General features: G+C 42.9%; 1 pseudogene; it reads right to left on the reverse strand.

Moving 5' to 3' along the window:
• Window positions 1-18131: 18131 nt before the first annotated feature.
• LOC123840851 (headcase protein homolog) lies at window positions 18132-19741 on the reverse strand (annotated as a pseudogene).
• Window positions 19742-20035: the final 294 nt, after the last annotated feature.

Genomic DNA, 20035 nt, shown 5'->3' on the forward strand with positions numbered 1-20035 from the left:
AAGAGGTAAAGCAGAACAAAACAATAAACTAGATCCCAGGTATGTTTTGGTTTGTTTGTTAAAATAAACTAGATCCCAGAGGAGGAGCAACATGGCAGAGGAGTAGGAGACCTAAATTTCAAACAATTCTGGTCCCAAGAATTCATCTAGATAGGGATCAAACCATTCTGAACACCTACGAACTCAACAGGAGATCAAAGAAAAGAATAGCAGCAACTCTCTGAACAGAAAAGCTACCACTTTCTGGAAGGTAGGATGTGCAGAGAAGTGAATCCAAGGCGATATTCGGGAAGATAGACAGCAGGGGAGGGGGCCTACCTCAGCCGCTACTGGCAAGCGATAGAGCAGTGGAGCAGAAAACCGGAAATTTTAGAAGTCGGCTCTGCTGAGGGATGTTGCTCCAGTGGCTAAGTGGGGGGTGGAACCCTCATTGGGACAGTGTGGTATCAGGACCCTCAGGGTCACAGAAAGACCCGGGGTACTTGAATGCAGCAGAGCTCCCAGGTATTGGAGCGGGAAAGCCAGCTGCAAAGATGGAGCCGAGGAGTGGGCTCTCAGCTCGGGGTTGCCATAAACCGTGATCCCCAGCAAAGGCCACTGCTCTTCCAGCAGGGACCTAACAAGCGGCAGATCCAGGGAAACTCCCCTTCCTCCCCCAGGAGGAATGGGAGGGGAGTGCACCACAGGAATATGCTGGGATTGGAGACTCCAAACAGAGTTATGTGCCAGAGATCAAACGCTTGGTCACAGGCTGGGTGAGCATGGAGCGTGGCTGGAGACCGGGGAGACGGGAGTGACTGACTGCTTTTTTCTGGGGGCTCACTGAGGAGTGGGGCCCCGAGTTCTCAGCTCCTCTGGGGCAGAGATTGGGAGGCCGCCATTTTCATTCTCGTTCTCCAAAGCTGTACGGAAAGCTTGCAGGGAACAAAAGCTCCCGAGAGCAAACCCGAGCAGATTACTTACCCTGGACCCAGCAAGGGTGCGGCTGTTCTGCCTCTAGCAAAGACGTATGAGAACCACTGCGACAGGCCCCTCCCCCAGAAGATCAGCAAGAACAGCCAGCCAAGACCAAGTTTACCAATCAACGAGAACAGCGGAAGTCCAGCGCTAGGGGAATACTGTGCATAGAATTCATGGCTTTTTTCCCCATGATTCTTTAGTCTTTCAAAGTTAATTTTTTTAATGTTCTTTTTCTTTTTTCTTTTTTTTTTAATTTTTCTTTTTCCCTTTTTCAACCAACATCTTATCAATCTCATTTTTAATTTTTTTTTTTATTTTTCATTTTTAGAGTCATATTCTATCCCTTCATAGTAGTTACCCTTAATTTTGGTCTCTCTATATAAGTTGTTCTCTCTTTAAAATTTTGGGATACAGTTTCTTCTAACAGACCAAAATATACCCTAAATCTCTAGTGTATGGCTTTCTTCTAGTCTCCTGCCTGATCACATTCTCTCCCCCTTTTTTAAATCCTCTTCTTTCTTTTTTCAACCAACTTCTTATCTTAAATTCCTTTTATAAAATCTTTTATAATTTTCAGCTTTACAGTCATATTCCATCCCTTCATCATACTTACCCTTATTTTTGTACATATATAAGTTTTTCTTTCTTTAAAATTTGGGAGGCACTTTCTTCTAACAGACCAAAATACGCCCAAAATCTAGTGTGTGGCACTGATCTATGCACCAGCCTGATCATATTTGATCATATTCTGTTTTTGTTTATTTGTTTTTATCTTTTTCTTTTTCTTTTTTTTTTCTTTGTTTCCCTTTCTTTTCCCCTGGTTTCAGGTCTCTTCTGATTTGTCTAGTGTGTATTCTTCTCGTGTTGTTGTTACCCTGTTAGCATTTTGTTCTCTCATTCATCTATTCTCCTCTGGACAAAATGAGAAGACGGAAAATATCACCTCAAAAAAAAAGAACAAGAGGCAGTACCGACTGCCAGGGACCTAATCAATACAGACATTAGTAAGATGTCAGAACTAGAGTTCAGAATGATGATTTTAAAGATACTAGTTGGGATTGAGAAAGCATGGTAGATATTAGAGAAACCCTTTCTGGAGAAATAAAAGAACTAAAATCTAGCCAAGTCAAAATAAAAAAGGTTATTAATGAGGTGCAATCAAAAATGGAGTCTCTAACTGCTAGGATAAATTCGGCAGAAGAGAGAATTAGTGATACAGAAGACCAAATGATGGAAAATGAAGAAGCTGAGAAAAACAGAGATCAACAACTACTGGATCATGAGGGCAGAATTCAAGAGATAAGTGATACCATAAGATGAAACAATATTAGAATAATTGGGATCCCAGAGAAAAAGAAAGAGAGAGAGGGGCAGAAGGTATATTGGAGCAAATTATAGCAGCGAAATTCCCTAATTTGGGGAAGGAAACAGGCATCAAAATCCAGAAGGCACAGAGAACCCCCCTCAAAATCAATAAAAATAGGTCAACACCCCATCTAATAGTAAAACTTATGAGTCTCAGAGACAAAGAGAAAACCCTGAAAGCAGCTCAGGACAAGAGATCTGTAACCTACAATGTTAGAAACATTAGATTGGCAACAGACCTATCCACAGAGACCTGGCAGACCAGAAAGGACTGGCATGACATATTCAGAGCACTAAATGAGAAAAATATGCAGCCAAGAATACTATATCCAACTAGGCTGTCATTGAAAATAGAAGGAGAGATAAAAAGCTTCCAGGACAGACAAAAACTAAAGGAATTTGCAAACACAAAACCAGCCCTACAAGAAATATTGAAAGGGGTCCTCTAAGCAAAGAGCCTAAAAGTAACATAGACCAGAAAGTTACACAGACAATATACAGTAACAGTCTCCTTACAGGCAATATGATGGCACTAAATTTGTATGTTTTAATAGTTACCCTGAATGTAAATGGGCTAAATGCCCCAATCAAAGGACACAGGCTATCAGATTGGATACAAAAACAAGACCCATCGATATGCTGTCTGCAAGAAACTCATTTTAGACCCAAAGACAGCCCCAGATTGAAAGTGAGGGGGTGGAAAACCATTTACCATGCTAATGGACACCAAAAGAAAGCTGGGGTGGCAATCCTTATATCAGACAAATTCGATTTTACACCAAAGCCTATAATAAGAGATGAGGAAGGACACTATTTCCTACTTAAAGGGTCTATCCAACAAGAAGAGCTAACAATTGTAAATATCTATGCCCCTAACATGCGAGCAGCCAATTATATAAGCCAATTAATAACAAAAGCCAAGAAACACATCGACAACAATACAATAATAGTGAGGGACTTTAACATCCCCCTCACTGAAACGGACAGATCATCTAAGCAAAAGATCAACAAGGAAATAAAGACTTTAAATGACACACTAGACCAAATGCACTTCACAGATATATTCAGAACCATCCCAAAGCAACAGAATATACGTTCTTCTCTAGTGCCCATGGAACATTCTCTAGAATAGATCACATCCTAGGTCACAGATCAGGTCTCAACCGGTACCAAAAGATTGGGATCATTCCCTGCCTATTTTCAGACCACAGTGCTTTGAAACTAGAACTCAATCACAAAAGGAAAGTCAGAAAGAACTCAAATCCATGGAGGCTAAAGAGCATCCTACCAAAGAATGAATGGGTCAACCAGGAAATTAAAGAAAAATTTAAAAAATTCATGGATACAAATGAAAATGAAAATACAACTGTTCAAAATTTTGGGATGTAGAAAAGGCAGTCCTAAGAGGAAAGTACATAGCAATACAAGCCTTTCTCTAGAAATAAGAAAGGTCTCAAATACAAAACCTAACCCTCCACCTAAAGGAGCTGGAGAAAGAACAGCAAATAAAGCCTAAACCCAGCAGGAGAAGAGAAATAATAAAGATCAGAGCAGAAATCAATGAAATAGAAACCAAAGGAACAGTAGAACAGATCAACGAAACTACAGCTGATTCTTTGAAAGAATTAACAAGATTGATAAACCCCTGGCCAGACTTATCAAAAAGAAAAGAGAAATGACCCAAATAAATAAAAAAAATGAATGAAAGAAGAGAGATCACAACCAACACCAAAGAAATATAAACAATTATAAGAACATATTATGAGTAACTATATGACACATCAGTTCAAAAATTATGGGATAGCACTGGGTGTTATACACAAAATACGAATCATGAAACACTACATCAAAAACTAATGATGTAATGTATGGTGGTTAACATAACATAATAAAATTAATTAAAAAAAAAAACCTATGGGATACTGCCAACCCGGTTCTTAGAGGGAAGTACATAGCCATCCAAGCCTCTATCAAAAACAGAAAAATCCCAAATGCACAAGTTAACCTTATACCTAATGAGCCAGAGAAAGAAAGCAAATAAAGCCTAAACCAAGCAGGAGAAGAGAAATAATAAAGATTAGAGGAGAAATCAATGAAATAGAAGCTAGAAGAACAGTAGAACAGATCAAAGAAACTGGAAGCTTGTTCTTTGAAAGAACAAATAAGACTGATAAGCCTTGGGCCAGACCTGTGCAAAAGAGAAAAGAAAAGACCCAAGTTAATAAAATCCTAAATGAAAGGGGAGAAATCACGACCAGTACCAAGGAAATGGATACAATTACTAGAACTTATTACCAGCAGCTTGGGAGATTGCCAACAAATTAGGCCATCTGGAAGAGATGGATGCATTCCTGGAAATATATGAACTACCAAGACCAAAACAGGAAGAAATAGACCATCTGAACAGACCAATAACCAGCAAGAAAATTGAAACAGTAATCAAAAAGCTCCCAAAAAACAAGAGTCCATGGCCAGATGGCTTCCCAGGGGAATTCTACCAAACATTTGAAGAAGAAATCATACCTATTCTCCTGAAGCTGTTTCAAAAACAGAAATGGAAGGAAAACATCCAAACTTTTTCTGAGGCCAGCATTACCTTGATCCCAAAACCAAAGACCCCAACAAAAAGGAGAATTACAGGCCAACATCCATGACGAACATGGATGCAAAAATACTCACCAAGAGACAAGCCAATAGGATCCAACAGTTCAATATTGTTGGATTATGATAATAAAAGGATTATTCACCATGACCAGGTGGGATTTATTCCTGGGATGCAAGGGTGGTTCAACATCCACAAATCAATCAACATGAAAGAGTACATTAATAAAAGAAAGGACAAGAGCCATATGATCCTCTCAACTGATGCAGAAAAAGCATTTGACAAAATACAGCATCCTTTCCTGATTAAAACTCTTCAAACTATAGGGATAGAGGGAACATACCTCAATATCATAAAAGCCATCTGTGAAAAGCCCACAGCAAATATTATTCTCAATGGGGAAAAACTGAGAGCTTTTCCCTTAAAGTCAGGAACATGACCAGGGATGCCCACTCCCACCACTTTTGTTCAACGTAGCACTAGAAGTCCTAGCCTCAGCCATCAGACAACAAAGCAAAATAAAAGGCATTCAAATTGGCGAAGAAGAACTCAAATTCTCTCTCTTTCCAGATGATACATTTTATGTGGAAAACAGAAAACACTCCACCCCAGAATTGCTTAGAACTCATGCAGCAATTCAGCAGCGTGGCAGGATACAAAATCAGTGCACAGAAATCAGTGGCATGTCTATACACTAACAATGTGAATGAGGCATGAGAACTGAAGGAATCGATCCCATTCACAATCACACCAAAACCCTTAAGATACCTAGGAATAAACCTAACCAAAGAGGTAAAGGATCTGTACTCTAGAAACTAAGGAACACTTATGAAAGAAATTGAGGAAGGCACAAAGAGATGGAAAAACATTCCAAGCTCATGGACTGGAAAAATAAACATTGTGAAAAAGTCTATGCTGCCCAGAGCAATCTACACTTTTAATGCAATCCCTATCAAAATACCATCAACATTTTTCACAGAGAGGGCCCAAACAGTCCTAAAATTTGTATGGAAACAGAAAAGATCCCGAATTGTCAGGCCAATGTTGAAAAAGGAAACCAAAGCGGGGGCATCACAGTGCCTGACTTCAAGCGATACTACAAAGCTGTGATCATCAAAACAGCATGGTATGGGCACAAACACAGACACACAGATCAATGGAACAGAACAGAGAACCCAGAAATCGACCCTCAACTCTATGGTCAACTAATCTTTGACAAAGCAGGAAAGCATATCCAGTGGAAAAAAGACAGTCTCTTCAATAAATGGTGCTGGGAAAATTGGACAGCCACATGCAGAAGAATGAAACTGGACCATTTCCTTACACCACACACAAAGAGAGACTCAAAATGGATGAAAGACCTCAATGTGAGACAGGAGTCCCTCAAAATCCTAGAGGAGAACACAGGCAGTAACCTCTTCAACCTTGGCCACAACCACTTCTTGCTAGACACGGCCCCAAAGACAAGGGAAGAAAAGCAAAAATGAACTATTGAGACTTCATCAAGATAAAAATCTTCTGCACAGCAAAGGGAACAGTCAACAAAACTAAAAGGCAACCTATGGAATGGGAGATGTTTGCAAATGACATACAAAGCGCTGGTATCCAATATCTATAAAGAACTTCTCAAACTTAACACCCCAAAAACAAATAATCCAGTCAATAATTGGGCAGAAGACATGCACAGACACTTCACCAAAGAAGACATACAAATGGCCAATAGACACATGAAGAAATGCTCCACATTAATTGCCATCAGAGAATAACAAATCAAAACCACAGTGAGGTACCACTTTACGCCAGTTAGAATGACCAAAATTAACAAGGCAGGGAATAAAAAGTGTCGGTGAGGATGTGGCACATGGGGAACTCTCTTACACTGTTGGTGGAAATGCAAGCTGGTACAGCCACTCTGGAAAACAGTATGGAGGTTCCTCAAGATGTTAAAAATAGAGCTACCCTATGACCCAGTAATTGCACTACTGGGTATTTACCCCAAAGATACAGATGTAGTGAAAAGAAATGGCACGTGCACCCCAATGTTCATAGCAGCAAGGTCCACAATAGCCAAACTGTGGAAGGAGCTGAGCTGTCCTTCAACAGATGAATGGCTAAAGAAGATGTGGTTCATAAGTACAATGGAAAATTACTCAGCCATCAGAAAGGTTGAATACCTACCACTTGCATCGACGTGGATGGAACTGGAGGGGATTATGCTAAGTGAAATAAGTCAAGCAGAGAAAGACAATTATCATATGGTTTTACTCAGACGCGGAGTAGCGGTGGGGAAGGACTTTAGGGCAGCCCCCGGGGCGGAAACCCAGAGTGGCGGGGTCTCGCGGACAAACTGCAGCTCCTGGGTGGGAAAACTGGGGCGGTGGGCCTTGCGCGAGCAAACTGGGAGCTGCTGGCGGTTTTAGAAGCACAAAGGGCAGAGACGTGCCCCCACCTGGAGGCAGGACTGGGAGTGCAGTGGAGGGGCGCACAACCCAGGATGCTGCAGTTTATAGGAGCATGGACAGAAACGGAGACGGTGTGGCCTGGTGAGCTCACTGAAAAACACACTGCGATCTCAGCTCTGAGGCAGAGGGTTAGAAATGATCTCTTCTGCTCTGACTTGGATGGCTATGTACTTCCCTCTAAGGACCAGGTTTATAGTGTCCCATGGGCTTTGAACTGATGTGTTTTCATTTTCATTGGTTTGCATTAATTGTTTAAATTCTTTAATTTCCTGGTTGACCTATTCATTCTTAAGCGTGACGTCCTTTAGCCTCCAGGTATTTGAGTTCCTTTTCAATTTCTTCTTGTGATTGAGGTCCAGTTTCAAGGTATTATGGTCTGAAAATATGCAGGGAATAATCTTAGTCTTTTGCTATTGAATCAGACCTGATTTGTGACCCAGTATGTGATCTATTGTGAAGAAAGTTCCATGTGCACTCAAGAAGAATGTGGATTGTGCTGTTTTAGGATGGAATGTTCTGTGTATATCTACGAAGTCCATCTGGTCCATTGTGTCATTCAAAGCTCTTGTTTCTTTGTTGATCTTCTGCTTAGATGATCTGTGCATTTTTGTGAGTGGAGTGTTGAAGTCTCCTAGTATTATTGTATTATTATCGCGAGTAACCATTGAAAGATATGAATTTAGTGCCACTGTACTGCCTGTAAAGTCCCTGTTTCTATATATTGTCTCTGTTAATTTCTGGTCTATATATCTTGGGGTCTTTCTTCATTTATAGAATCCCCCTTAATATTTCTTGCAGGGCTGGCTTGGTGGTTACATATTCTTTCAGATTCTGCCTATCCTGGAAGCTCTTTCTGAATGACAGCCTTGCTGGATAAAGTATTCTTGGCTGCATGTTCTCCTCATTTAGTACACTGAATATGTCTTACCAGCTCTTTCTGGCTTACCAGGTCTCTGTGGATACATCTGATATTATTCTGATGTTCCTTCCTCCATACATAGAAATCTCTTCCCCCAAGCTGCTCTCAGGATAGCTTCCTTGGCTCTAATATTTGCAAGCTTCACTATTATATGTCGGTTTTGATCTATTTTTATTGATTTTGGTAGGGGTCCTCTCTGTCTCTTGGACATAAATGCTTGTTTCCTTCCCAAGATTAGGGAAGTTCTTAGCTATGATTGTTCAAATACACTTTCTTGTCCTCTCTGCACCCCCTCGGGGATCCCAATAATTCCGACATTGGAACATTTAGTGGCATCATTGATCTCTCGTCTATTTTCATGAGCTATTAGCTGCCCATCCCTATCTTCCTCACCTTCCTTCTTTTCTATCAGCTTATCTTCTAGAACACTGATTCGCTCGTCTGCCTCATTTACCCTGGCTGTTAGTGTATCCTGTTTAGACAGCATCACATTCATAATATTTTTTAGTTCAGCCTGACTAGTCCTTATTTCTGCTCTTAGAGATTCTATCTTGTCATTAGTGTTTTTTTTCAAGCCTAGCTATTGACTTCATGCTTGCTATCCTGAATTCTGTTTCTGACATCTTTCTTATATCCATATCCATTAGTTCTGTGGCAAAGGTCATTGTCTCTGGTTCTTTTGTTTGTTGAGAGTTCCAACCATCCCTCTGAGGGATGGTTGAGCAAATGAACAGAGTCCAAGATATCAACCACAACCCAAGCAAATTGCACACCAAAAAAATCCGAAGAGGTCGAAAGCTACCACGATACACAACCAAAGTCAACATGATCTAAAACAATTAAAAAAAAAAAAAGAAAAAAGGAGGCAGAGAGAGATTATAATCTCTCAGGGTGGACAAGGCCGGGTGATCTGCCTGTCCCTGATTGATTTTTGGTCTGTGTGTTAGAAGACACTGTATCACAAAAGTGCAAAGAAATCAGAACTTATCAAGGTAAAATTGAATACAGTGAAAAACGGACCAGTATGGGGTATAAATGTATAAAACATAGATGTGAAAAAATGAAAGTTAAAAAGCCACTTATAGGGCGCCTGGGTGGCTCAGTTGGTTAAGCGACTGCCTTCGGTTCAGGTCATGATCCTGGAGTCCCGGGATCGAGTCCCACATCGGGCTCCCTGCTCAGCAGGGAGTCTGCTTCTCCCTCTGACCCTCCTCCCTCTCATGCTCTCTGTCTCTCATTGTCTCTCTCGCAAATAAATAAAATCTTAAAAAAGAAAAAAGCCACTTAGAAACATAAGTTGTGAAATAAGGATCTATATGAAAAGGGAAAAGTGTTAAAAAAAAAAAAAAGAAGAAGCAAAAAAGAATTGTAAAATTTTAGCCTGAAGGGAAAAAAATCATGAGGGAACAGCTGGAGCTCCCTATATTATCTTCCCCTGGTGTTGGAGTTTTACAGTCCTGCTGGAAATAAGTTTATCATCCACCTGTGCTTCCTGCTGTTCGGCTTCTCAGGCACCTTTGCTTCGATTGAGTTGCCCCACCCCTGTCATGGGCTTAATGTGAGCTGGTGATCTGTGTGGCTTTGTTCCCTGGTGGCTTTCCACTTCTCTTTAGAGGGTAAGAGTAAATACTGCCATGTGGGAATCTCTGGCCCAGAGCCGCAAGGTCGTGCTCCCTTTTCTTCAATAAATCTCCATGTCAAACTATCTCCACTTCTATGTGTACCAAACTCCACAGACTCACACAATTCTTGCCCAGTGCACCTGTCCCGGGGGAGATACAGGGACCCATGAGCATCGCTGAGCTTTGTGACTTTGTAATTGCTAGTGGCTGTAGGGCTTGATCATGCACCCTCTTCCACAGCTCCCAGAGCACCCTGGGTGCTGCCACAGTATCCCTTAGGGGGTCACACTGCCCTAAAGCTGTTGCCCAGTCATGGGCACAGCCTGTTTGTGTGCCAAACTGCTGAATCCTGTGGGTCCCACCTGCTGCACCTCTCCCGGGGGAGTTCCAGGGACTTGCGAATGTCTCTGTGAGTTGTGACTTTGCAATTGCTAGTGGCCATGGGCTCACGAGTGCACCCTCTTCCACAGCTCCCAGGTCTCGCTGGTTCCTGCTCCAGTGTCCTTTCGTGGGCCACACTGCCCTGAGAGCCTTTGCCCTGTTGTGGGTGCAAACCATTTTATATTTCCCTTAGGATGTTAGACAGCCTGCACCTTCTAGTCCTTTTCTGGGTGGTCAGGCAGAGAACAGTCTCCCTACCAGCTGGGCTTGCTGTTTATGGTGACCGGAGCTGAGAGTCCTTTCTGGGCTCGCAGACTATAACCAGTCTCCCTGATCCATTGTTTGGGTACTCTATTGGTTCAGGCTCTCCCATTCTTTCTGAGTCTCCTGGGATCCTGAGACCACAATGATCCACCTACATTTCTGCCCTATTCATCCCCTGTGCCCTTCTTGGAATGGGGTGTCTCTCACTAGAGCAGATTTCCAAGGGTCCTGATTTTTTGTTCTGGTGCTGTATCATTTTCCAGTGGCCAGGGTACGGAGGCTCCTTCCCCCCTCCATTTACTTTCAGATATTTCCCCCAAAGATTCAAGGTTCCACACCTCCTACCGTGCAAAAAGTAATTGTTTTTCTGCTTGTAGAGATCCAGATAAATCTTCTTGCATCTCAGGTTGAATTCGTGTGTGTTCAGAATGGTTTGATAAATATCCAGCTAAATTTGAGGGTCCAGATGAAATGAGGTCCCGTACTCTGCTGCCATCCTGCCCCCCTCAGGAAATCTGAATTCTTATGTGAAAACACCTGCTTATACAATGTGTCAACTAATTTTAAAGAAAAATAAAAGCATTAACAATTAAGCTGGGTGTGTGCCAAGGAAAGTGTGACTTCAGATAGGTGGCATGTAATCTCTGCTTGGCCCTGCAGTTCTTGACCTTCAGGTCTGTGTCCGCTGCTCTGCTGTGGCTTCTCCCGGTAGGAACACTACCTGGCTCACCTCTGCAGTCCCTGGTTAGAGCAAGGGACTGGCTCAGTAAGCATTGCATGAAACAAACATTTGTTGAATGAATAAATGCGTAAGGGCACAAATAAATGAAGAAATGAATGAATTTGAAGTGAGTGCTAGTCTGTTGCCCTGTGACTTCCTGCAGAGCTGTTGACTGTGACCCGTAGTGTCCACTCGGGATGAAAGTGAAATGGGAAGCAGAACAAGATTAGCAGTTGGCGAGAGTGAGTGGCTAGACAGGCTTTGAAACAGATGGGACTCCACATTGGGGGAGTTTTCAGTGGGTTCCATCAGTTTAGAAGGCTGTAGCAGGCTCCGTGGTTCCAGGCCCACTCAGACTTAGGGGAGGCCAGAGTTGTGTGGTGAAGGTCCTGACCCAGGCAGCCTATTCCAGGCTCCCTCAGTTAGGGCTCCAACCCCACCCAGCCTCCTCACTGACCACCAAAGCTGGAGGTTGGGATGTGGGTGGTGGGAAGTTGGGTCTTTTTCTTGGGGAGACTCAGAGCCCCCTATTAGGGCGTGATGAAGGGAAGGGAAAGTTCTCTATCCTCAATGTCTTAGCTGGACTAAGAATTAAATTGACATGAGACAGAATAGGAGAAAATACCAAAGTTTTATTACATGCATGGAGACCCAATAATGAAATTGAGGCCCAAGGAAGTGACCAAGGCAGGCAGTTTTTATGTTTTTTAGACAAAGGAACAATAAATCTGTGAGGCATTGACAGTATAAAGAAAACTTAACTTTGGGAGCTTCAATTTGTAAGGGATTCTGAAAAGAGTTTGGGCAGGGTGGTTAATTTGTAAAAAGTAACAAATGTTGTTACAAAGGTGGGGACCTTTGGTGATAAGGATGTCTCTTTACTTCCTCCTACAGGGAGGGTCACTTTCACATGGAGAAGTATTTCCTGCTTCCAGGGGGACAGAGGAGAGTCTGACTGTCCTTCTAGCACAGGGTGTCTCTTAGGTAACTTTTATTTAAAATAATTGATATGCCAAAGTGGCACATTTTGGGGTAGTCTACCTTTGACCCCTACAATGAATTGGGGCAATTTTCCTGGCTCTGGACGGTGACTCTGGAGGTTGCCACTGGAGAAAAAAGGTGTGAAATGTGTGAGGAACTCAGCCATGTGTTATGTTAAAACAAATGGGTCAACAAGTGAGCAGACAGAGGCTCCAGTCCTGTCTTCATGTTCTTCCCCCACATCCAGGACAAGAGTGGGGCTATCTCTGCCCATCTCACCTTCTCCACCATTGTCCTGCTGTTGGTCCACAAGGAAGTTCACCACTTCTAAGTTGTTTATTTTGTAATGGAAGGTGACACCAGGTACACAGTGGTACCCCTTCCCCCCAGGCCCTGCCTGTACTCTGTTGCCTGTGGGACTCTGGGTGAAAGCTCATGGCAGACTGGGGATATCAGAGCTGGGTTCCAGTCCTAGCTCTGTCAGACTTGCTGGGTGGGCTTTGGAAGTCATTCATTCCCTTGTCCAGGTCACCATTTTCTTATCCACTAAGTGAGGAGACAGGATTGGTTGACCTTTAGTCATTTCTACCATTGACTCCAGGCTTTGCTGGAGTCTTGGGGGGCTCCACCAATTACACAGGCCTTATACCTCTCAGGGTCTTGTTCCTGCCCCATGTGAGGCTCCCCTAGCAAAGGAAGTCATGCTCTCTCTCCCCATAGGGCAGATGGCACCTGGGGCCCAAGCCCCTTCCTGGCCACACAACCTGCTGCCTCCTTCTTCATACATCCTTTCACCCTCATTGCCCTCCCTCCCTCCTTCCCTCTCAGCCCTCAGCCCAGGACTCCCAGATGCCTTGGATTTGTTTTTTTGTTTTGTTCTGTTCTGTTTTGTTTTGTTTTGTTTTTTCTGAAGTAGGCTCCATGCCCAGTGCAGAGCCCAATGTGGGGCTTGGACTCATGGTCCTGAGATCAAGACCTGAGCTGAAATCAAGAGTTGGATGCTTAGTGGGCCGAACCTCCCAGACACCCCTCCCCCCTTTTTAAAGATTTTATTTTTAAGTAATCTCCACACCTAACATTGGGCTGAATCTTACAATCCTGAGATCAAGAGTCGCATGCTCTACCGACTGAGCTAGCGAGGTGCCCTCTTCTATGGAGGTTTCTGGATCCAGACTCTTGACCACAAACCTCCTGACACCCCCGCCCTTCCACTGCTCATTCTGTGTGTCTGGTGCATTAGGATGGCCACAGGTAATGTCAGACCACTGTCCTGGGCCTTTGGGCCAGTCCACACCAAACTTGATCATCCTACCAATCTGCATCCTGAGTTATCTGATGACTGGTCCCTGCTCCCCACTTCCACAGTGAGGTCTCTCCTGTAAGCAGCTCCTTAGATCCCCATCTGCAGCACTCCCAAGTTAGAACATTCCCCCCCAACCCATTCCACCTGCTGTCTTCACTCAAATCCTCACGACTTCTGGGAAACTTCACCTTCCAAATAGAAAAATCCATTGTTACCTCTTGTGTTCCCTGGCTTCTGCTTTTCCAATCCCTCCTCTCCTATCTCTTGCAGAACCTGCTATTTGTCCTCATTATGCTCTGAGTTTCCAGATCTTCTAGAAATTCCTAACGAGTATCTCAGTAACTCCCTGTTGGCTTTCCTCTGCCTGTCAGAAATTCCTTTGAACTATTCATTCCTTTATAGAGAATAAAGGGCTTTCACACACATCACCATGGTGGCAGTCTAATTACATGCCTTTGAGTCTGGCTCCCTCACTAGATTATTAACTCCTCTCAACCTGGGGTTCTCATGTTTACTCAGCCCTTTATGGTAAGATTTGCATTTGAGACATCTGATAAACATTTGAAGACTAATACGTGCCTGTCTGGTTTTGATGGAACCCATGCTTAGAGGATTACTTCCTGTAATTAAGAAGTTGTACAGTGTGGCAGAGAAGGAAAGAAAGTGGGAGGTGTGGTGGACAGCAAAGTTGGGGGAGCCCAAAGAGCATGCTGCCCCCCTGTGGCCTTCCAGCTGCAGGATAGCCTGTGGCATTCCTTAGATTCCAATATTCACTTTTGCTCTCAAGATGATTTTACACTTGAAAAATTTTTGAAGAAACCAAAGAGCTTTTGTTTATGTGGGTTACATGTATTAATATTTACAATATTAGATACTTTAAAGTTTAAAATATTACTAATTCACTTAAAGTAGTATTAGCAAACCCATCTTATACTAGCACATTTTTTTGCTTATATTAAAAAAAAAGCTGGAGGAGGGAAGATGGCAGAAGAGTAGGGGACCGTCATTTCATCTGGTCCCTTGAATTGAGCTAGATATTTATCAAATCATTCTGAACACCTATGAATTCAAACTGAGATCTAAGAAAAGAATTGCTGCAATTCTACAAATAGAAAATGGACCACTATTTGCAAGAGGTGCAAAAAGCCTTCAGAGAACAAAAGCCATATAGAAAAACCAGAAGCAGTTTACACTGAGCCCGCCCCCTGACAAGAGGTTGTGCAACTCTGCTCAGGCAAAGAGACCAGAGAATCTGCGCAACAGGCCCTTCTCCCAGAAGACAGCAGGAACATCAGTCAAATGCCAAGTTTATGGATCACTCAGAACTGGAAAACTCCTGCATTAGGAGAAAATAGTATATAGAATTCGAAGTCTTTTCTCATGAGTTTTTAGTTTTTCAGTTTAAAATTTTCTTTTTCTTTTTCTTTTTCCCTTTTTTCCCTTTTCAACTAGCTTTCCATTTTATCAACTCTGTTTTTTTTTAAGTTTTTTTTAAAAGATTTTATTTATTTGAGAGAGAGAGTGCAGGCGCATGAGAGAGAGCAGCAGAAGCATGTTCCCTGATGAGCAGGGAGCCTGTTGTAGGGCTCAATCCCAAGACCCTGGGATCATGACCTGAGCCAAAGGCAGACGCTTAATGGCTGAGCCACCCAGGAACCCCTCAACTCTTTGTTTTTAAGTCTATTTTTAATTTTCATTTTTACATTTACACATTTACGTTTTATAGATATATTCTTCATATTTGGCTTCCTTTCACTGTATTCAGTGAAAAAAATATATATATATTTTTTCTTTCTTTACACTTTTGGGATTTAGCGTCTTTTTTTTTTTTTCCAAAAGAAGGTTTATTCTCCACATTGTTGCATACTCATTATATTTTATTCTCAAATAAGCTAGATTTTCTACTTTAGATGAGAATGTGATCAGATGATACCTATGCCTCTCCTTTTATATAACTGCAGCATCCACAGAATCCTAACTTAGTTGTACAAATAAAGGCCAAAAGCAAATTTTATCCAATTACAGGGAAAACTCCTCCTACTTATTTTTCAGAGAGTACAAACAAATATAAGGAGAAAATAATGAATGCATCAGACACTATATTCACCACAGTTTTAGACCAAGTGACTTGTGAATGTGATCTATACGTAAACTTTCAGATCCAGAACAATAATAAGCAGGTTTATCCATAACATTTTAAGTGGATTAAAAGAAAGCATTAAAAATATTTTACTATCTGTTTGAAATTCAGAACTGAAATCCAAATGTTACTCTTAAGACCAGAGAAACTTACCAATTTTTATACTTGGGTACATGGAAGAATCAATGGGGAACCAGTTAATTCAAAATTCCAGCTTTGTGCATTAAGACAAATTTGCAAGGGCTATGTCCTATAGACCTTTTTGAGTTGCATCAAATACTGTCAGACCAATATTGATTTGCTGCTTCACAGAAACATTGAGCCTTTCCCTCCACTGTGAAATATTTTTTCAGACCATCAAACACCAAACTAGATGCAGTAAACTGAATTACAATCATCCAAACTGAAAGATAAGAATATTAGTTGATATATTGGTTCTTCAATGCTCTATTGTTTCAAACAAAACATCAAATATTTCATACAGTAGAATTAAAAATTGCTTGCAGTAATACCTAAACACATCTGAGAGGAAAAACAGCTCTTTTTCTGAGAAAAAAAAAATAGTATGAACCAAATGACTAATACAAACTGTTCGCATAACCCCAAATTTGGCTACTCATAAAACATATTGTATTTTCAGCACTCTATTAGCACATATGTGTATAATACTTGAAATTATCAAATCCATTTTTGAGAAACAATATTCCAATTCCAATTCCATCCAATTCCAATGGTATGATATGTCAGTCTATTTAAATCATCAAGCTCTAATTAACAAAAAGCTGTATTTTGGAAAGCCCAATGTTCTTTTTTTTTTTTTAATTTTTTTTTTTTATTTGCGAGAGAGAGAATGAGAGACAGAGAGCGTGAGAGGGAGAAGGGTCAGAGGGAGAAGCAGACTCCCTGCTGAACAGGGAGCCTGATGTGGGACTCGATCCCGGGACTCCAGGATCGTGACCTGAGCCGAAAGCAGTCACTTAACCAACTGAGCCACCCAGGCGCCCTGGAAAGCCCAATGTTCTGACTAATCAAGTTTTACAAATTATCATCTTTTTTCACTAATGATGAAGTATCATGGAAAGCTTCAGAATTGATCTATTTTCAGGTTTTTTTTTTAAAGATTTTATTTATTTATTTGACAGAGAGAGACACAGCGAGAGAGGAAACACAAGCAGGGGGAGTGAGAGAGGGAGAAGCAGGCTTCCTGATGAGCAGGGAGCCCAATGCGGGGCTCAATCCTAGGACCCTGGGATCATGACCTGAGCCAAAGGCAGACGCTTGATGACTGAGCCACCCAGGCACCCCAGAATTGATCTATTTTCAAACATACTGTTATACATTACAATCAGCAGTTTTGAAAAATGACACATACTTTAAAAAGAAATATTAAAATTATTATTATCTTCCTCATATCCTCACAAGCAATTTTTTCCTTTCCCTCTTAGGGTCAAACTTATGATTTGGGAAACTCAGCATTAAATGTGTAAAATGTGGCCATAACAATTTTGTGGAAGATAAAGCACAGTAATGATGGTTCTGAAATTCACCAGTTAGGGTCTATGGCTGTAAGATTTACCTGTGATAAGGACTTGACCTCAAATGGCACTTGGCAGTGCAACCTACATAAATCATTACCACCCAAATCTTGTCATTCATGGATTCTTCTTAAGAGCTCATTTGACCAACTTCAAAGACATAATTTCAATGACAGGGTTCTGCCTGATGTTGTCCCCTTGTGCATCACTTCCAAATTCATTTAGTATATTCTCTCTGTTACAGGTCAAAATATTTGCAACACCACTAGTTTTCATAGGTCTCATAATTTGGATATAATTTTCAGTTGGAAAACTACCTGATAAATCACAACAGTGATAGAAACAGCACTTGTGTCCACTTTCAAATAATCTGCAGGTCAATGTGCAGTGCAGAACACTGAACCAAGACAGATTAATACACTATCAGCTCTCCAGGCACAGACTTACATTCAGGTGTCACATGTTTCTCCCAAGGCCCAGAGCAGATCTAAAAGTGGGTCTTTAAATGGTTAACATTTTAATAAGATGTTCCTTCCAACTCCCACCATGCTTTTAGTTTATAACCACATAATCCCTTTGTTAAATTCACCCTATCTTCCCCCACAACCTTAAAAGCTGCATGAGAGACTCTTAGTGATAGTGAAAGGCTACCCCAGACTCAAAGGATTAACCATTTGGGCTCTGGTCAGGACCACAGACTAACACTCAGGAGTCAAGAGAGGGCAAGAGGTCAACTCCATTTTAGTGGCACACATACACAAAGGAACTCTCCTTTAAATTAGAAAAGAAAGTAATGTCACAGAATGTTTCCCTATAAAAGTTATGTAATAAATAAATAAAGTCAATAAAATAACTATTACTAAAGCAAAGCTTTCATCAATAATCTTCGAGAACTTTGAAGGAATTAAAATGACTTCACAGAATGGTAGTCCAGGTTCACACAGTGCGGACCCTGCTGGACATTGCTGTACTCGAAGTACTGTATCTTAATCCATACGTCTATCACAGGCTTCCCGCAGTGCTTACAGTGCAGGCGGGCCTGACAGCATGGAGAGGTGGCCAGGATGTCATAGGTGTACATGTGCCCAGCTGGAGCCAGCTGCTGTCCCACCACGATGTATACTTGATGCAGATAATCTTGTGAACTTCTTCCACATACAGGTACATGAGCCTCCCTTGAAGATAATACAGAATATTGTATTCTATTTCATTGTGTCTCGATGGGCTTAAGAACAAAGTTCCATACACTGAAGAGAACTGTTGAAACACTGGGAGTGCCCGGTGGCACAGAGCACATTTTACAACTTTCCTGTGGCTGCTACTGAGGTCTATGAGACTGAACTTCCTCAGATATTCCCCCTGGTTCATTTGGGCATCGTCTTCCATCTGCACATGGAAAGTGTTCAACTTATGCCTGGGGATGTAAGTGAGCAGCTTGGACAGGTCCAGCCACCACAGGAACTGTGCAGGTATATCGAAGTGTTCCCACCCCCCCACCCCGGCCACCCCCTCGGCACTGATAAACCCAGCCAGACTATAATCAAAGTGGGTGTTTTGGAACACCTGGCCCCCGGCCATGGCCTTTTTGTAAGGCTCCAAATGGATGGCACTCTTTAAGAATTTTCCACGGGCTGCTGAAGTGGGCAGGGGAGAGGATGGAGTAGCCAGTGGCGGGGACTGGCCAGGGGAGCCGCAGGGAGAGCGGGGCAGGGTAAGTAGCTGTACTGACTGGCTTTGCCTGGGAGTTCTGTGGGTCCATGGAGTGCCACCAGGGGAGGTCATGGCTCAGGCCTTTCTCGGGCTTGTTCAGTGGCCTGCACTTTTTTTGCCTCTTCCACCACTTTGCCAGGGGGCCTCCCTGTGTTCTTCTCAGACCCAGACTTCTTTTTTTCTCATCCTGCATGCACTTCACCTGGTACCAGTCTTGTCCTTTTTTAAGTGGCCCTGTCCACAGTGGCAGGAGCAGAAGTGGGGGGCCAGGTCGCAGCTCTTTGTCCACATGTTTTGGCGGCACTCCTCATTCCAGCTGCGGGCACAACCGATGCTTTTAAACTGGACCAGGATGCTGCTCTCCCATTCATAGAAACACTGCAGGTGCATCCAGGTGCTGTAGGGGCAGTGCTCCTTATTGCACACCACCTTCTGGTAGTCGTCCTTGTCTAGATCCACTGGCCTCCCGAAGCTGCAGATCAGGGGCATGGCACAAGGGGCTTAGTTCTTGGCGTTCCCGCAGCTGCAGCCCCGGAGGCAGCCGCCGCACTGGCGGCTCCAGTTCCCGTGCCTCCGGTGCCCGGCGCTCCCGCCGTCGCTGTCACTGCTGAGAACGTTTTGCAGGGGGTTGCAGCTGCCGGGTTCCCTTCTCCCCCACCCACAGCCATGCCCGCCCGCCTGCCGCTGCCAGGACCCAGCTTTACTTTCCTGCTGTCCCTGCTGCTGTTGGCACACTTATTTTTGCAGCCACTTTTGTTGTTTTGGAGGTTGGGCATCTCACAAGTGTCCAGGTGCCCAGTGTCAGCGGAGGCAGCTCCCACCATAGGGCCACTCTCTACCCTCATGGAGCCTGCTTGGGAGTGAGAGAGTGGAGGCCGAGCACCAATGGCTCCTTCCGGCCAGTGTAGCCTCATGGCCCAGACCTGCTGTGACCTCCCCAGCTTCCTGGAGCCAGCTCCTGGCCACCTGAGGCTCACAGCCCCACCAGCACTGGGCTTCAGGGAGACATTCTGAGGCTGGATTTAGCATCTTCTACAAACAGACCAAAATACACCCAGGACCAAGCGGAT

The sequence above is a fragment of the Mirounga angustirostris genome, unplaced genomic scaffold (genome assembly GCF_029215605.1).
Source record: "Mirounga angustirostris isolate CCGP_5_RB_7025 unplaced genomic scaffold, mMirAng1.0.hap1 SCAF_4, whole genome shotgun sequence".
NCBI classification, from domain to species: Eukaryota; Metazoa; Chordata; class Mammalia; order Carnivora; family Phocidae; genus Mirounga; species Mirounga angustirostris.